The following is a 15,616-nucleotide window of genomic DNA, read 5'->3' on the forward strand; positions in this document are numbered from 1 at the left end:
TCAGCAGACGACCATGGCTTCGCTGAAATAACTAGGTATTGGCTAAGAGAACAGGATAACTGGGCCATACATCCTCACCATCCAGAAGGCTAGCCCAGGCTGGTTCACAAGTTGGTGATTGCAGGATTTGTAAGCTGCAAGCACTCTTCAGGCCTAGGAATGAAACATAAACAGGGGCTGCTAGGCACTATGGCTCATGCCTGTAATCCCAGCACTTTGGGAGGCTGAGACAGGAGAATGGGTTAAGGCCAGGAGTTCAAGGCAGGCCTGGGCAATGTAGTGATACAGTGATACCCATCTCTACAAAAAAAAAAAGTTTAAGTAGCTAGGCATGGTGGTGCACACCTGTAGTCCTAGCTACTTAGGAGGCTGAAGTGGGAAGGTTGCTTGAGCCCAAGAGGTGGAGGCTGCAGTGAGCTGTGATTGCACCACTGCACTGCAACCTAGGTGACAGAGCAAGACCCTGTCTCCATTAAAAAACAAACAAACAAAAAACAACATCATTTCCACCACATTCTAAGTAAATCAAAGGCCGGGCGTGGTGGCTCATGTCTGTAATCCCAGCACATTGGGAGGCCAAGGAGGGTGGATCAGCTGAGGTCAGAAATTCAAGACCAACTTGGCCGACATGGTGAAACGCCGTGTCTACTAAAAATACAAAAAAGTTAGCCAGATGTGATGGCTCACGTCTGTAATCCCAGCTACTCAGGAGGCTGAGGCTGGAGAATCACTTGAATCTCAGAGGTGGAGGTTGCAGTGAGCCAAGATGGCACCACTGCACTCCAGCCTGGGAGACAGAGTGAGACTGTCTCAAAAACAAAGAAACAAAGAAACAACAAACAAAAACAAGCAAACAAACAAAAAAACTAAGTAAATCAAAAGGCTAACCTGGATTCAAAGACTGAAGAAGTAGACCCAGTTCCTTGATGGCAGAAGCTGTACTATATTGTAGTAAATTTTGTTATCTACCATACAAGGTTTGCTGGGGCTAACATTTTCATACTGTGTAGGTGTAGCCAAGAGTTGCTAATGAGCAGGAACCAGATCCAACCTGAGCTTCTGTTTCTGATACTTACCTAGACCAGGAGAGAAAGGGATTAGGCAACTCAGTGTTATTGAATAAAGGCAAGTGGAGAGTTTAAAAGTATACATCGTTTAATGGAGATTTGGTGCTAGAAATATGAACACAGAAAATGTCACGAATCTGAGTAATTTTGCACACTCATGTTAAAGTAGAGAGGGCCACTAAGTCCCCTATCAGGGTCCTCTGCTGCTTCCCTTTCTGCCTCCACATGACGGGGACCCTTTTAGGACTTCACCATCTATAATTACAGTGCTTTGGGAAGCAGAGGCAGGAGAATTACATGAGGCCAGCAGCTTGAGACCAGCCTGAGCAAGATAGTGAGACCCCATCTCTACAAAAATAAACATACAAAAATTAACCATGTGTGGTGTTGGTCACTTGTAGTCTCAGCTACTTGGGAGGCTGAGGTGGGAGGATCACTTGAGCCCGGGAGTTCAAGGCAGCAGTGAGCTATGATAGTGCCATTGCATGCCAGCCTGGGGGACAGAGCAAGATTCTGTCTCTTAAAAAAAAAAAAAAAAAACAGAAAACTTTTTTTTTGCATACCTGGAACCTCCCCTTAGACTATGGGTCTGAAGCTGTGTTTCCTCTTTGATGTCTAAAAGGAAAATGTTCCTCCTACTTGAGACCACACGCACTTACCCTCCCTGCAGGCTTTTATGGGATAACCATGTAGGAAACCAAAGCATTAACACCTAGACAAGAATGACTCACATATAACAAAAGGGATTATTTTCTCCTTGCAAACATTTTCCAGAGAAGTGCTTCCCTGATTTCCCCTCTGGAGAAGTGTTTATGACCTGGTTGAAGAAATCCAACAGGGAAGTCAGTAAAATTTGCCTTTAATACTCCCAGCTTTCTCTTTCTGCATCCTATTTTTTGTTTATTCTCCTCGGGTCAACACTGCCTGATTTTGAGAAACCCTGTGTGTCTGCTTTTGCCTGAGTTTTCAGCCCTTGGCAAGAACAACATACCAGGTATTTATGCCTTCATGGGCTTACCTAACTGTGCTACCTTTTCAGAGGTATTTGCAGTATTAGTATGTTAAACCTGATCTCTAATATAAAGTATAAGCGTTTTTTTGTGTTTATTTTTTGCTTTTTGTTTTGAGACAGTGTTGCTCTGTCACGCAGGCTGGAGTGCAGTGGTGTGATCATAGCTCACTGCGGCCTTTTCCCCTTGAGCTAAAACAATCCTCCCACCTCAGTCTCCTGAGTAGCTTGGACTACAGGTGCATCCCACCACACTAGGCTATTTTTTAAATTGTTATTATTTTAGAAATGGGATCTTGCTATATTGTCCAGGCTGGTCTCAAACTCCTGGGCTCAAGCAATCCTCCCACCTCAGCCTCCCAAAGTGCTAGGATTACAGGCATGAGCCACTGTGCTAGACCAAAATATAAGGTTTTATTATCTGTGAAACAAAAGTACAGAATCACTTTAAATATTGTAAAGTACCTATGAAAGATATAAATTAGTTTTGGATTGAAAATATATTGCACTTAAGCAGAAAAATGTGTAACCGCAGAGACTATTTCTCAATAATTCATTAAATTGAACCTTCTTATAATTTGGTTATTTGCCTCTGAGTGAGGTCACACCAAAGTCTCATAACCTTCCAAGCTGCCTTCTCTTCAACCCTAATTTCCTCCCTTCCTTAGATTTTTCTATCCAGAACCTGTGCAGGTGTCTTACAATATGACTCCATTGTGTATTTGTCAGTGGTTCTGAGGTTGTTACAGGACTGCCAGATGGGTATGCCTACTGCACAGCAACATGCCAACACACCAAGACAGCAGGGTTTGCAGCAGAGAAAGAGTTTAATAATTACAAGCCTGCCAAATGAGGAAACAGGAGGATTTCTTGAGCCTCAAATCCATTTCATTGGGCTTCGGTGTTTAAGGAAATCATGGAAGGTAAGGAGCTGGGAAATTGGGATTATTGATTGGTTGAGATAAGGGGGATGAAATTATCAGGATGTGGAAAACACATTCTTCCATGAGTCAGTTTCTTGTGGGGCCTGAAGACCAGCTGATATCAGTAGTGTAGGGTAGATTTGTTGGTATGCAGAACCTAAAGGAGAAACTCAAACGGAGAGTTTATCATCTCATAATGTCTTTGATTTTATCTATAGAAAAAATAAAGAGTCTTGGGATAAATAGCATTCAGCCAAAGGAAGTGTAACGAAGGGCAAGCTGTCTTAACAAGGACTACTGATTGTACTGCACGCCTAGTTGAATTTTATTTTTCTCTTCTTAATCAACTTTATAAAATTTTAGTTCAAGGGAAGAACCTCAGACTCTTTTCTGAACCAGTGCATCCTCAAGGGTTCTCATTGTTCTTCTGGCTGTAGTTGGAGCATTTTCTGAAGACGAAACTGCTGGTCAAGGTGGAGGAGGAGAGAGCCTTGACAGCCTGGCCCATGGCAGCATGACATGATCATCTTTGTTCTTGAAAAATGTCCCTGAAACGTCACTGCTGAGGAGCACAGAAAGGGAAACAGACCGTGAATATGGCTGACAACCAAAATGAGTGAGTGAGTGAGGCATAAGTCTCCATCATCAAGGTTTTTTGGGGGGGGTGTTTTTTTTTTGTTTTATTTATTTAATTATTTATTTAAGACAGAGTCTCGTTCTGTCGTCCAGGCTGGAGGGCAGTGGTGCAATCCTGGATCACTACAACCTCCTCCTCCTAGGTTCAAGTGATTCTCATGCCTTAGCTTCCTGAGTGACTGGGATTACAGGGGCACACCACTATACCTGGCTAATTTTTGTATTTTTAGTACAGACGGGGTTTCACCATGTTGACCAGGCTGGTCTCAAACTCCTGACCTCAAGTGATCCATCTGCCTAGGCTTCCCAAAGTGCTGGGATTATAGGCGTGAGCCACCACACCCTGCCTTGATCATTAAGGTTTATCAAGCCACTTCAGGGCACGTCCGAGAAAAACATGAGCCACAGATACATCTGTGGCTGTTCTTCAGAAAAGGTTTTCGGTAGGGAGGTTAGTAATCTTTTTTTTTTTCTCGAGACTGAGTCTCACTCTATTGCCCAAGCCGGAGTGCGGTGGCGATCTCAGCTCACTGCAACCTCCTTCTCCCGGGTTCAAGCAAGTCTTGTGCCTCAGCCTCCTGAGTAGCTGGGATTATGGGTGCCTGACACCAAGCCCAGCTAATTTTTGTATTTTTAGTATAGACAGGGTTTCACCATGTTGGCCAGGCTGGTCTTGAACCCCTGACCTCAAGTGATCCACCCGCCTCAGCCTCCCAAAGTGCTGGGATAACGGGTATGAACCAGCGCGCCCAGACAGGAGGTTGGTATTTATAGATTTCCTTAAAGAACAGGGGATGGAAGAGAGGCAGGCAAGCAGTGGATAGCTACATTCCTGAGAGAACTTAGTTACTGTCTAGTAAATCTACATTTTACATAAGATAATGTGAATGTCCAGAGAGAAAAAGGGGAATAAAGGAAGAGTCAGTTATGCAGACCTCTCTGGGTAGATGGAAGGAAGGAATCAACTTTGTTCTGCACCTGGGAAGATGAGCTTGTAATCAACATTATCAGTGTGGAGTTTTAGGAGCTAGAATTAGGTTGCAGATCTAAAGTTACAGTTGGTATGTCCTTGTTTATGAGAGGCCAGCAAAGAATTTGCTTACGGGCTGGGCACGGTTGCTCACGCCTGTAATCCCAGCACTTTGGGAGGCCTAGGCATATGGATCATGAGGTCAGGAGATCGAGACCATCCTGGCTAACATGGTGAAACTCCGTCTCTATTAAAAATACAAAAAATTAGCCAGGCGTGGTAGCACATGCCTGTAATCCCAGCTACTCGGGAGGCTGAGGCAGGAGAGTCAGTTGAACCTGGGAGGCGGAGCTTGTAGTGAGCTGAGATGGTGCCACCGCACTCCAGCCTGGGTGACAGAGCAAGACTCCAAAAAGAAAGAAAGAAAGAGAGAAGGAAAGACGGAAGGAAGGAAGGAAGGAAGGAAGGAAGGAAGGAAGGAAGGAAGGAAGGAAGGAAGGAAGGAAGGAAGGAAGGAAGGAAGGAAGGGAAAGAATTTGCTTATGAATGACATGGAGGCTGTCCTTCCCAGATGCCTTAGGTCTTTTACCTCTCCATGGGCAACCTGGCTGATGCATAATGTTAGTGACAGGTATTCATCTGGAAGAGGGTGTTGCAATGACCTTCCCTTTTGCTTAAGTAGTTTGCGGGACCCTGAGATTTTTATTTCCCTTTACTTGACTAAGATAGAACAGTAAACAAACAAAACCGACAAACACACCCAGCATTGTTGCTTTAGTTAATGTTAGGCTGGTCTCTTCACTGTTCACTGTATTCCATACTTTCCCTGCTGCCAATCTTCCCCTATATTCATTAAACAAAGGAAGACGGAAAGATGGAAGAAGACATACAGCATATTGAACTATGATTGACTCATCATTGCTCACTGGAGCCTTGTGGGAAGAGGATGGATGATCCGCCAGTGAGCAAGCAGGCTCAGATGGAGCTGAGGGTCCCCAGGTCATCCAAGATCAGCTCGACTCCACCGTCCCGTCATCACCCCATTTGCTTCCTAGAGAGTTTAGAAAACTAAAGATTTTTTCTAAAGACAGGAAATTAGAACTGAAACAATCATTGGAGCTATCCAGCTCAACTCCTTTGGTTTTAAAGATTTTTTTAAAAAAATAATCCTGACTGGTACATTGGTGTATTAGTTTTCCATTGCTGCTATAACAAATTAAAGCCATAAGAAAATCTTAATGGCTTAAAGCAATGCAGAATTATCTTACAGTTCTAGAGGTAAAAAGTCCAAAAGACTAAAACTAAGGTGTCAGCAGGGGTTGTCATCTCTGAGGGTTCTCAGGGAAAGTACATTTTGTTGCCTTTTGCAATTTCTGGAGGTCTCCATATTCCTTGGCTGATGATCTCCATGGAGGCTACAGGTTCTCATCTCCCTAAATGTTTGCTGAAATTTCACTGGCATGAAACAGGCTGGTTAATAGGAGAAAGGAATACAAGTTTATTCAATGTGTATACACGGAGCCTTCAGAATGAACACCCAACCCAACAGTAAGAAACAGAAGCTTCTATTTGGAAGAATGCAGAACCAGCAAAGCCAGAAGCAGGTTATGTTGATAAATCAGGTTTAGTGGCAAGACAGGTTATGAGAAAGAGAGAAATGAAGAGGCCTGGCTAGCAAAGGTGGTCTTGTTACATAGATGAAGTCTCCCTCAGAGAGAACAGATGGTTAAGGTTTCTTTCCAGATATTTTTTTCCACTTTTATTTTAGATTCAAGAGTACATGTGCAGGTTTATTACAAGAGTATATTGCATGATGCTGAAGTTTGGAGTATAGTTAAACCCATCACCCAGGTAGTGAGCATAGCACCCAATAGGTACTTTTTATTTATTTTATTTTATTTCATTTGTGAGACACAGTTTCACTCTGTTGCCCAGGCTGGAGTACAGTGGCACCGTCTCGGCTCACTGTAACCTCCACCTCCTGGGTTCAAGCGATTCTCGTGCCTGAGCCTCTTGAGTAGGTGGGATTACAGGTGCGCACCACCACACCCAGCTGATTTTTGTATTACTAGTAGAGATGGGGTTTTGCCATGTTGGCCAGGCTGGTCTCCAAGTCCTGACCTCAAGTGATCTGCCTGCCTCGGCTTCCCAAAGTGCTGAGATTACAGGCATGAGCCACCATGCCTGGCCCCAATAGGTATGTTTTATTTTATTTTATTTTTTTGAGATGGAGTGTCACTCTGTCACCCAGGCTGGAGTGCAGTGGAGTGATCTCGGCTCACTGCAACCTCCACCTCCCAGGTTCATGCCATTCTACTGCCTCAGCCTCCTGAGTAGCTGGGACTGCAGGCACCCACCACCATGCCTGGCTAATTTTTTGTATTTTTAGTAGAGATGGGGTTTCACTGTGCTAGCCAGGATGGTCTCAATCTCCTGACCTCGTGACCCACCCGCCTTGGCCTCCCAAAGTGCTGGGATTACAGGTGTGAGCCCCATGCCTGGCCCCAATAGACACTTTTTAAAACTTTGCCCCCCTCCCTTCCTCTCCCTTCTTGTAGTCCCCAGTGTCTATCATTCCCATTTTTATGTCTGTGTGTACCCAATGCTTACCTTCCATTTATAAGTGAGAACCTGCAGTATTTGGTTTTCTGTTTCTGAGTTAATTTGCTTAAGATAATGGTTCCCTGGTTCAGGTGCGGTAACTCACACCTGTAATCCCAGCACTTTGGGAGGCTGAGGTGAGCGGATCACAAGGTCAGGAGTTTGAGACCAGCTTGGCCAATATGGTGAAACCCCGTCTCTACTAAAAATACAAAAATTAGCTGGGTGTGGTGGCGGGCACCTGCAGTCCCAGCTACTCAGGAGGCTGAGGCAGAAGAATCGCTTGAACCAGGGAGGTGGAGGTTGCAGTGAGCTGAGATCACACCACTGCACTCTAGCCTGGGTGACAGAGCAAGACTGTGTCTCAAAAAAAAAAAAAAAAAAAGATAATGGCCTCCAGCTGCATCTGTGTTGCTGCAAAGGATATCATTCTTTTTACACCTGCATAGTATTCCAAGTGTATATGTACCACATTTTAAAAAATCTAATCCACCACTGATGGACACCAAGGTTTATTTTGTGTCTTTTATTCTGACACTGATTCTTCTGCCTCACTCTGCCCCATGGGGGGAAAAAAAATCTTATCTTTTTTTTTTTTTTTTTTTTTTTTTGAGACAGTTGCTCTGTAACCAGGCTGGAGTGCAATGTCATGGTCTCGGCTCACTGCAACCTCCACCTTCTGGGTTCAAGCAATTCTCCGTTGGGACAGGCACATGCCACCACGCCCGCCTAATTTTTTGTATTTTTAGTACAGACGAGGTTTCACCATGTTAGCCAGGATAGTCTCAATCTCCTGACCTTGTGATCTGCCCGCCTCAGCCTCCCAAAGTGCTGGGATTACAGGCATGAGCCACCACACCTGGTCAAAAACCCTTATCTTTTTAACAGTTGAGTCCATCCAGATAATCCAGTAGGACCTCCTTATCTCAAGGTCAACACATTAGAAGCTTTAATTCTGTTTTTGCCATGCAATCCAACATATTCACAGGTTCTGAAGTCTAGGGTGTGGACATCATTGGGGAGCCATTATCCTGTTGACCACAGCTGGTCAGTTTAAGTTTATAACAGAATGTAAGATGTCTAATTCCCAGATGATGTCCTCTTTCACCCATTTCCAATATTTTCTTGCAAATGAAGAGTAAGATAATTTGTGAACATCTAATGACTATTCCTTCTCCCAGTGGAATCTATGAACTTAAGGTTAACACAAATGGGAAAAACACAAATCCTAAAACTTCCCTACAAATCCTTATTCTTTTGGATAAAAAAGGAAGGGTATACCAGCCTGGGAAATATGATGAGACTTCATCTCTACAAAAACTCTTAAAAATTTGCTGGGCATGGTGGTGTGTGCCTATGGTCCCAGCTATTTGGGAGACTGAGGCAGGAGGATCACTTGAGTTCAGAAGGTGGAGGTTGCAGTGAACTATGATCATGCCACTGCTCTCTGGCCTGGGCAACAGAGTAAGACCTTGTCTCAAAATAAAACAAAGAAAAGAAAAAAGGAAGGGTATCTTTCCTATCATAGCAGCCAGGTACCAGCTTATGCAGCAGACAGCCATTGCATTTCTTTCTTTTTTTGTTGTTTTTCTTTTCTGAGACAGCATCTCGCTGTGTCACCAGGCTGGAGTGCAGTGGCGTGATCTCAGCTCACTGCAATCTCTGCCTCCTGGGTTCAAGCGATTCCCCTGCCTCAGCCTCCCGAGTAGCTGGGACTACAGGCTTGCGCCACCACTCCCGGCTAATTTTTGTTTTGTCTTGTTTTTGAGACAGAGTCTCACTCTGTCACCCAGGCTGGAGTGCAGTGGCGCGATCTTGGCTCACCGCAACCTCCACCTCCCAGATTCAAGCGATTCTCCTGCCTCAGCCTCCCAAGTAGCTGGGACTACAGGTGCATGCTACCACGCCTGGCTAATTTTTTGTATCTTTACTAGAGACGTGGTTTCACCATGTTAGCCAGGCTGGTCTCAATCTCCTGACCTCGTGATCTGCGCACTTGGCCTACCAAAGTGCTGGGATTACAGGCATGAGCCACTGCGCCTGGCTTCCAATTTTTTTTTTCTTTCTATTTTATTTTAGTAGAGACTAGGTTTCACCATGTTGGCCAGGATGGTCTCGAACTCCTGACCTCAAGTGACCCACCCGCCTCGGCCTCCCAAAGTGCTGGGATTATAGGCTTGAGCCACCGCACCCAGTCTGCATTCCTTTCTTCTAGGACAAACTGCAGAGGCCATTCTTAAAAACTGAGGGTGTCCTGTTATACCAATGCTTGTAAAGTGCCTTCTCATATCTGAATTTCAAAATTCATGGGCCTACCTGAGCCAAGACTCACTACTTTTCCCCTCTGAAATCACCATTGGCTCCAAATGTTAATATAGCTAAAGGGAAGTTGGCATTGCACATTGGAAAACATGTTACAGAATCATGCAAAACGAAGTAGGGTTTTACGCAGGGATACTAATCTGTATATGGAGGGAGGAAGGGAGGGTGGAAATGAACATATATTGAACACCTGTCCAGTATGACACAGCGTAACGAGTCTGTGTATTTATTCACGTATTCATTTAACACATACCTATTACATCCCTTTTTTGATAAATACCATGTGTAGAGTCTAGGTTCTGGGCATATAGCCCTTAACGAGATAGCGATCCTGCCCACAAGAAGTAGTGGAAGAATCAGGCAATAAATAAATATACAGATAACATCAATAATGTCATACAGTGATAAATTTCATAAACCCATTAAGGAGGCCAAAAGGGATAGAGTGATCAGAGTCAGAAGGTGCTGAATGTTGTCCCACGATCCTGGGGGAAGGTGGTCCTATCACCAAAGCTCAGTACACTGCATGGAGGTGCGTGTGATGGAGAGCTCTGTGGGATTCCATCAATTACACAGTCTAGTGTTACACAGTCTATGTCAAAATCCCTACAGGCAGGCAGGGCCTCTCCTACCCCCAGTGACAACCCTTGGACACATTATAATGGCCCCCAAAACAGGGCAGCATTTATCCCATACGCTTTTATCTCTAGCAACCTGATGGGGAGCCCACCCCTCTGGTCTTGAGAGGGAGCAGGGCCTTGTTATTGGGACCGGCGGTCCCCCTCCAAGCATGAAAAGAAAAGAAAATCCTAAGTTCCTTCAAGGGAGGTTCCAGGCACTTAGCCAGCCCTGAGAAATAAATAAGCAACTTGATAAGCAAGAGGGTAATAGTAGCTTAAAACAATAGCCAGGCAAGTTTCAGGCCTTTAGAGTCATGAGATGTTCCCTATAGAAACTAAATATAACATCACACATATCCCTGAATTGTTTTTCAGAAATCCAGCCCTCCACCAAATGAGTCCACTGGCACATAGACCTCAGATAAGGGGAAACTGAGGACTGAAATCTGGCCCCTGCTCTTGGTTCTACATTTCTTCCTGTGAGACCTGGAAGAAGTCACATCCATGAGCCAGAGCTAACATTCTTCTCTGCCCATCCCAAATCCGTAGACAAAGCTTGGCCTCCAGAACCAATGGCAGATCAGAAAATCTTTGACTCCCGCTGTGATCCATGGGCCTCTGCTTTAAGACATCCTGCCCCTTTAAGCCAAAACTGATGTGTAAACTCCATGGATTGAGTTATGATTTTGCCTGTAACTTCTGTTTTCCTGAAATTTACCCCTGCCTTTAAAATCCCTTATCTGCAAGCTCTCAGTGGAGAGGTCAGGATTTAAGCATTAGCCACCTGGTCCTGCTTGCTGGGCACTCTGCAAATATCTACCTTTTTTTCTATGGCTGCAAAGCCTCAGTGTGGATACGTGGTCTTACTGCGCCAGGTAAACAGCCCCCAGTACGGATCTATAATAGTCTTCTTGTTGAAACTGAAGGAGCTCTTATACGCAGGGATGGAGCTACGGTAAGAAAGGGGTTCCTTTAAATGACCCTATACTCGTCCATTCAATGTGTGTCTCTGAACTCCTGAAATCTCTTAAATACCTCCAAGAAGCCAGTTTTAAGGATTCAACAGCAATGGGCAGCCCACTCAGTGGACTGAAGGCAAGAAAGCGGTCTTTATAAAAGAGTGCAGAGATAGCTTAAGGTCATTCAAAAGGGAGATGTCAAACCATCTTCTGTGGCCTTGACTCCTCCCTGGAGAGGAAATGGTAATGAGTAGCCACAACTGCTAGAAGGGAAAATAATCACCTGATTTCTCTGTTGCCCTCTTGATAGCCTTCTTCTGCAGGTGCTCTGCCTCCCAGGCATGATGAATAGCGTTGCTGTTCTCATGATTCACTCCTCTCCTAGCCTCAACCTTCGGCACGTGATTTTTCAGTTCCTCCCCGCTCCACTTCGAGTAGAGTATCTGTCCTGCCCCATCGATAGAGGGCATGACCATGTAAATTGCTTTGGTCTATGTGCTATTAGCAGACATATGCAAACAAGAGCTGGAAACATACATGTGTAGTTGAACTTTCCCTCTCGCATTTCCACTACGGCCACGGAAACATGTTCGGAATAGCCTGCAGCTGATCCAAGGAGGATGACAGCTAAGTAAGGCAACAGAAGCAAATCTACAACTTGGAGCCAAGATCAGCCAGGCTGAGTCCAGATCAGCTGACCCCAAGCCAAGTCCAGGCATGTGAAAAAGAATAAGTGATTGTTGCTGAAAGTCACTGAATTATGAGATATTTTCTTACACGGCATTATTGTTGCAATTTGCTGATTGATGCATAAGGGTAAACAGAACATCCCTTGGCACAAATCTTGAGAGCAGTAATACATATTCAAAGAAGAGCTTTGAAGTATCAGAGGAAGATTTTTTTCAGAACATAGGGGCAAGTCTGTCCTGTAACATCAGCACAGAAAACTGTGCTGAAAAAGTCTTATTAACTAGAAAACGTCAGTGCTGACTTAACTCGGTGACTTCAAAGACCTAGGGTCATGCTTTCTTTAAAGCCAGCAAGCTCTGCTCTGCATTTGACCCCTGCTGGACTGAGTTATTTTGAATCTGTTCTTGTGACTCTGGGGCTTAAAATAGTCACTGCTGAGCCATCTGTCTTGGGATCCATCTCATTTCTGAAAGGTATAGCAGCTGTGGCTGAATTGAAAGCAGCTCCTGTTAAGAAAGTGAACAATCTCTCGGCTTTTCTCCATCCTATGAGTGTGCCCAAGGGAGAAAATAAAATAGAGGGCATTTGGCTGTCAAAGAAGGATAAGAGCTTAAGAAATGAACCTGGGAGATGCTGGGCAGATAGCAAACGAGAACTGGGACAGCTGCCAGAGGGCCTGGAAAGGAGCCAGGTTAAACAAAGTTCAGACAAAGATGCTGCCAGCTGGAGGTGGTGAGGGAGAATGGCCCAGGGCATGGCTGTGTAATAGCAGAGCAGCAAGTTGTGGTAGGAAAGGGTGTGGGGGTCAGGAGACAGAGGTCTCCAGCCAGCGACTCAGCTTAAGCACCGACATTGTCACTGTGTGACCCTCTGCAACTCTGTGCAACTCTCAGCCTCAGCTTTTCCACCCTTAATGTGGAGTTAATAATATTGATCTCAGGTAGCCAGAGTCCATCAGAATAATTCAAACAGGAACCAGATAAACTGTAGAAACCTAAGTGAAAAAGTCATCAATCACACACAGGTGAAGATGATCATTTCAACAAGGCTAATACCAGGATCTGTCATTTTACTGTTTCATGGTATATTTCCAGTACTTAGTGCACTATATAATATAATATATATATTATATACAATATAGTATATATTATACATACAAGACTGTCTTCTATATACAGAATATACAGCTGTATATACAGTCTTAGATATACAGCAAGACTGTCTCAAAAATGAATTATTTATTGACTTTATGATATATTATAAACATAGATAAAATATAATATTCTAGTAATAGATAATATATAATACATATTTTATAGTAATATATAATTATATTAGTGTATGTAATATATTATAATAATCTATAATAATATATTATGTAATAGATAATCTATAATATTATGTATATAATATATAATAATTATATTACCTTATATAATATATAATATAATACACAATAATAATTATATTATTTTATATAATATACAATAATTACATTATTTTATATAATATACAATAATTACATTATTTATATACTATATAATAATTAAATTATTTTATATACTATATAATAGCTATATTATTTTATATACTATATAATAATATTATTTCATATCATATATAATTATATTATTTCATATCATATAATAATTATATTATTTCATATAATATATATTATATAATATATAATAATGTATTATACGTATTTGGCATATACACACATGCTGGAGAAACCCACACTCACTCAATAATTTCATTATTCAATCAGTAATGCCATTAACACACGTACCAATCAATCTTATTTATGTTCCTGGAAAAGTAAGAGATAGCTGTTGTCTTTATCTGGAGAGCTCCTGAAGTTGCATTCTAGTACAGAATAGAGAACAATAGCCAACCTGCCTGCCTCACAATCACATCAGAGCACTACAAGCAACTGCTGCCATGAGCAGGATCCCAGCCCACAAGGGAAGGTGAGTTGCTGGTGCAGAACTCAAGGGGAAGTCTGTGGTCATAAGGAAGGGGCAGGCTGCTGGAGAAAGTGTCTGTCCTCCATCTCTCTGTTTCCTAAGGCTCATGTCTTTTTTGTTTGCAACCGCTAGGACATAGTGTTTACATAGGACCTGGCATTGCACAGACCCTGGGTTGCCGCTTACAACCTGTCCAATCTTTGCAAAGATGCTTAATCTCTTCTCTATGCTTCATTTACTCATCTGTGAAATGGGTATGAACAACCTGCTTACTTCCGTGGGTGTTTAGAGCAGGGATCAGCCAACTGTCACCTGTGTGCAAGCTCACCCCTACTGCCTGTTTTTCTACGTAAAGTTTTATGGGAACACAGCCAACCTCATTTATTTACAAGTTGTCTATGGCTATTTTTATGCTTCAGTGGCAGAGTTGAGTGACTATGACAGGGGCCAGATGGCCTGCAAAGCCTCAAAGAGTTACTATCAGGCCCTTTGTGGAAAGCATTTGCTAATTCCTGGTTTGAGGATTCAACAAGGTAATAATACATGTGAAACCTTTAACACAGAATCTGGAATGTGGTGGGCAGTCATAAAATGGTATTGTTGTAATGGTGATACAAATAAATATCTGCTTTTCAGTGTTTCAGGAGAAGGGATGTTCACATAAGTAAGTTGGGATGGGAACACGGGCCACAGTCTTAACAAGACTCACGCGGGTGCCATAGGAGCCTATGGGAACCATAGCCCCATTGACACAGCGTGGTGCTCCCATCAAAGGAAGAGAAAGAGGAACATGGAGAAGCTCAGCAGGCTACAGGAGAGAGGGACCAGGGTGGCAAGGACTCGAAATCATGACACTGAGTCTGGAGATGGTATTTGGCAGGCAGTTCGGTGAACATTTGCTCCTCCTGAGTGAGAATTCTTGGCAGAGAAGGGATTAACCCATTCCACGAAGAACATTTTGGGGACTTCCAGGGACAACGGATGCTGTACCTATTGGAAGGCTTACGTGGCATGTGAAAAACTCAAGATCCCTTAAAGAGCTGCTGGCTCCATGCAATGCCTCACATACTTTTCATTGGCCACTCTCTCTCTCTCTCTTTTTTTTTTTTTTAATTTTATTTTAAGTTCCGGGGTACATGTGCAGGACTTGCATGTTTGTTACACAGGTAAATGTATGCCATGGTGATTTGCTGCACCTGTCAACCAATCCCCTAGGTATTAATCCCTGCATGCATTAGCTATTTGTCCTTGTCCTGATGCTGTCCCTTCCCCCACCACTCCCTCTCCCTGACAGGCCCTGGTGTATGTCGTTCCCCTCCTGAGTCCATGTGTTCTGATTGTTCAGCTCCCACTTATGAGTGAGAACATACAGTGTTTGGTTTTCTGTTCCTGTGTTAGTTTCCTGAGGATAACGGCTTCCAACTCCATCCATGTCCCTGCAAAGGATGTAATCTTGTTCCTTATGGTTGCATTTCCATGGTATATATGTACCACATTTTTTTTTTTTTTTTTTGAGATGGAGTCTCAATCTGTCACCTAGGCTGGAGTGCCATGGCACGATCTGGGCTCACTGCAACCTCTGCTTCCCGGGTTCGAGCAATTCTCCTGCCTCAGCCTCCCGAGCAGCTGGGATCACAGGCACCCACCACCACACCTGGCTAATTTTTTTGTATTTTTAGTAGAGATGGGGTTTCACTATGTTGGCCAGGCTGGTCTTGAACTCCTGACCTTGTGATCCCCCTGCCTCAGCCTCCCGAAGTGCTGGGATTACAGGCGTGAGCCACTGCGCATGGCCATGTACCACATTTTTATCTCTTTCAATTCACAGTTTATCTCTTTAATATCCTCTGTT

The 15,616-nt window shown here is 43.5% G+C and overlaps 1 long non-coding RNA gene across 1 annotated transcript; it reads right to left on the reverse strand.

Moving 5' to 3' along the window:
* Positions 1–2,383: 2,383 nt before the first annotated feature.
* LOC103882769 lies at positions 2,384–14,932 on the reverse strand. Its single transcript, XR_644707.4, has 3 exons — positions 13,587–14,932; positions 11,391–11,555; positions 2,384–3,561 (listed from the first exon to the last, which is right to left on the reverse strand). It is a non-coding gene; the product is annotated as an uncharacterized LOC103882769 (long non-coding RNA).
* Between the last annotated feature and the right edge of the window lie 684 nt (positions 14,933–15,616).

Source organism: Papio anubis, chromosome 4, assembly GCF_008728515.1.
Source record: "Papio anubis isolate 15944 chromosome 4, Panubis1.0, whole genome shotgun sequence".
Classification (NCBI taxonomy): Eukaryota; Metazoa; Chordata; class Mammalia; order Primates; family Cercopithecidae; genus Papio; species Papio anubis.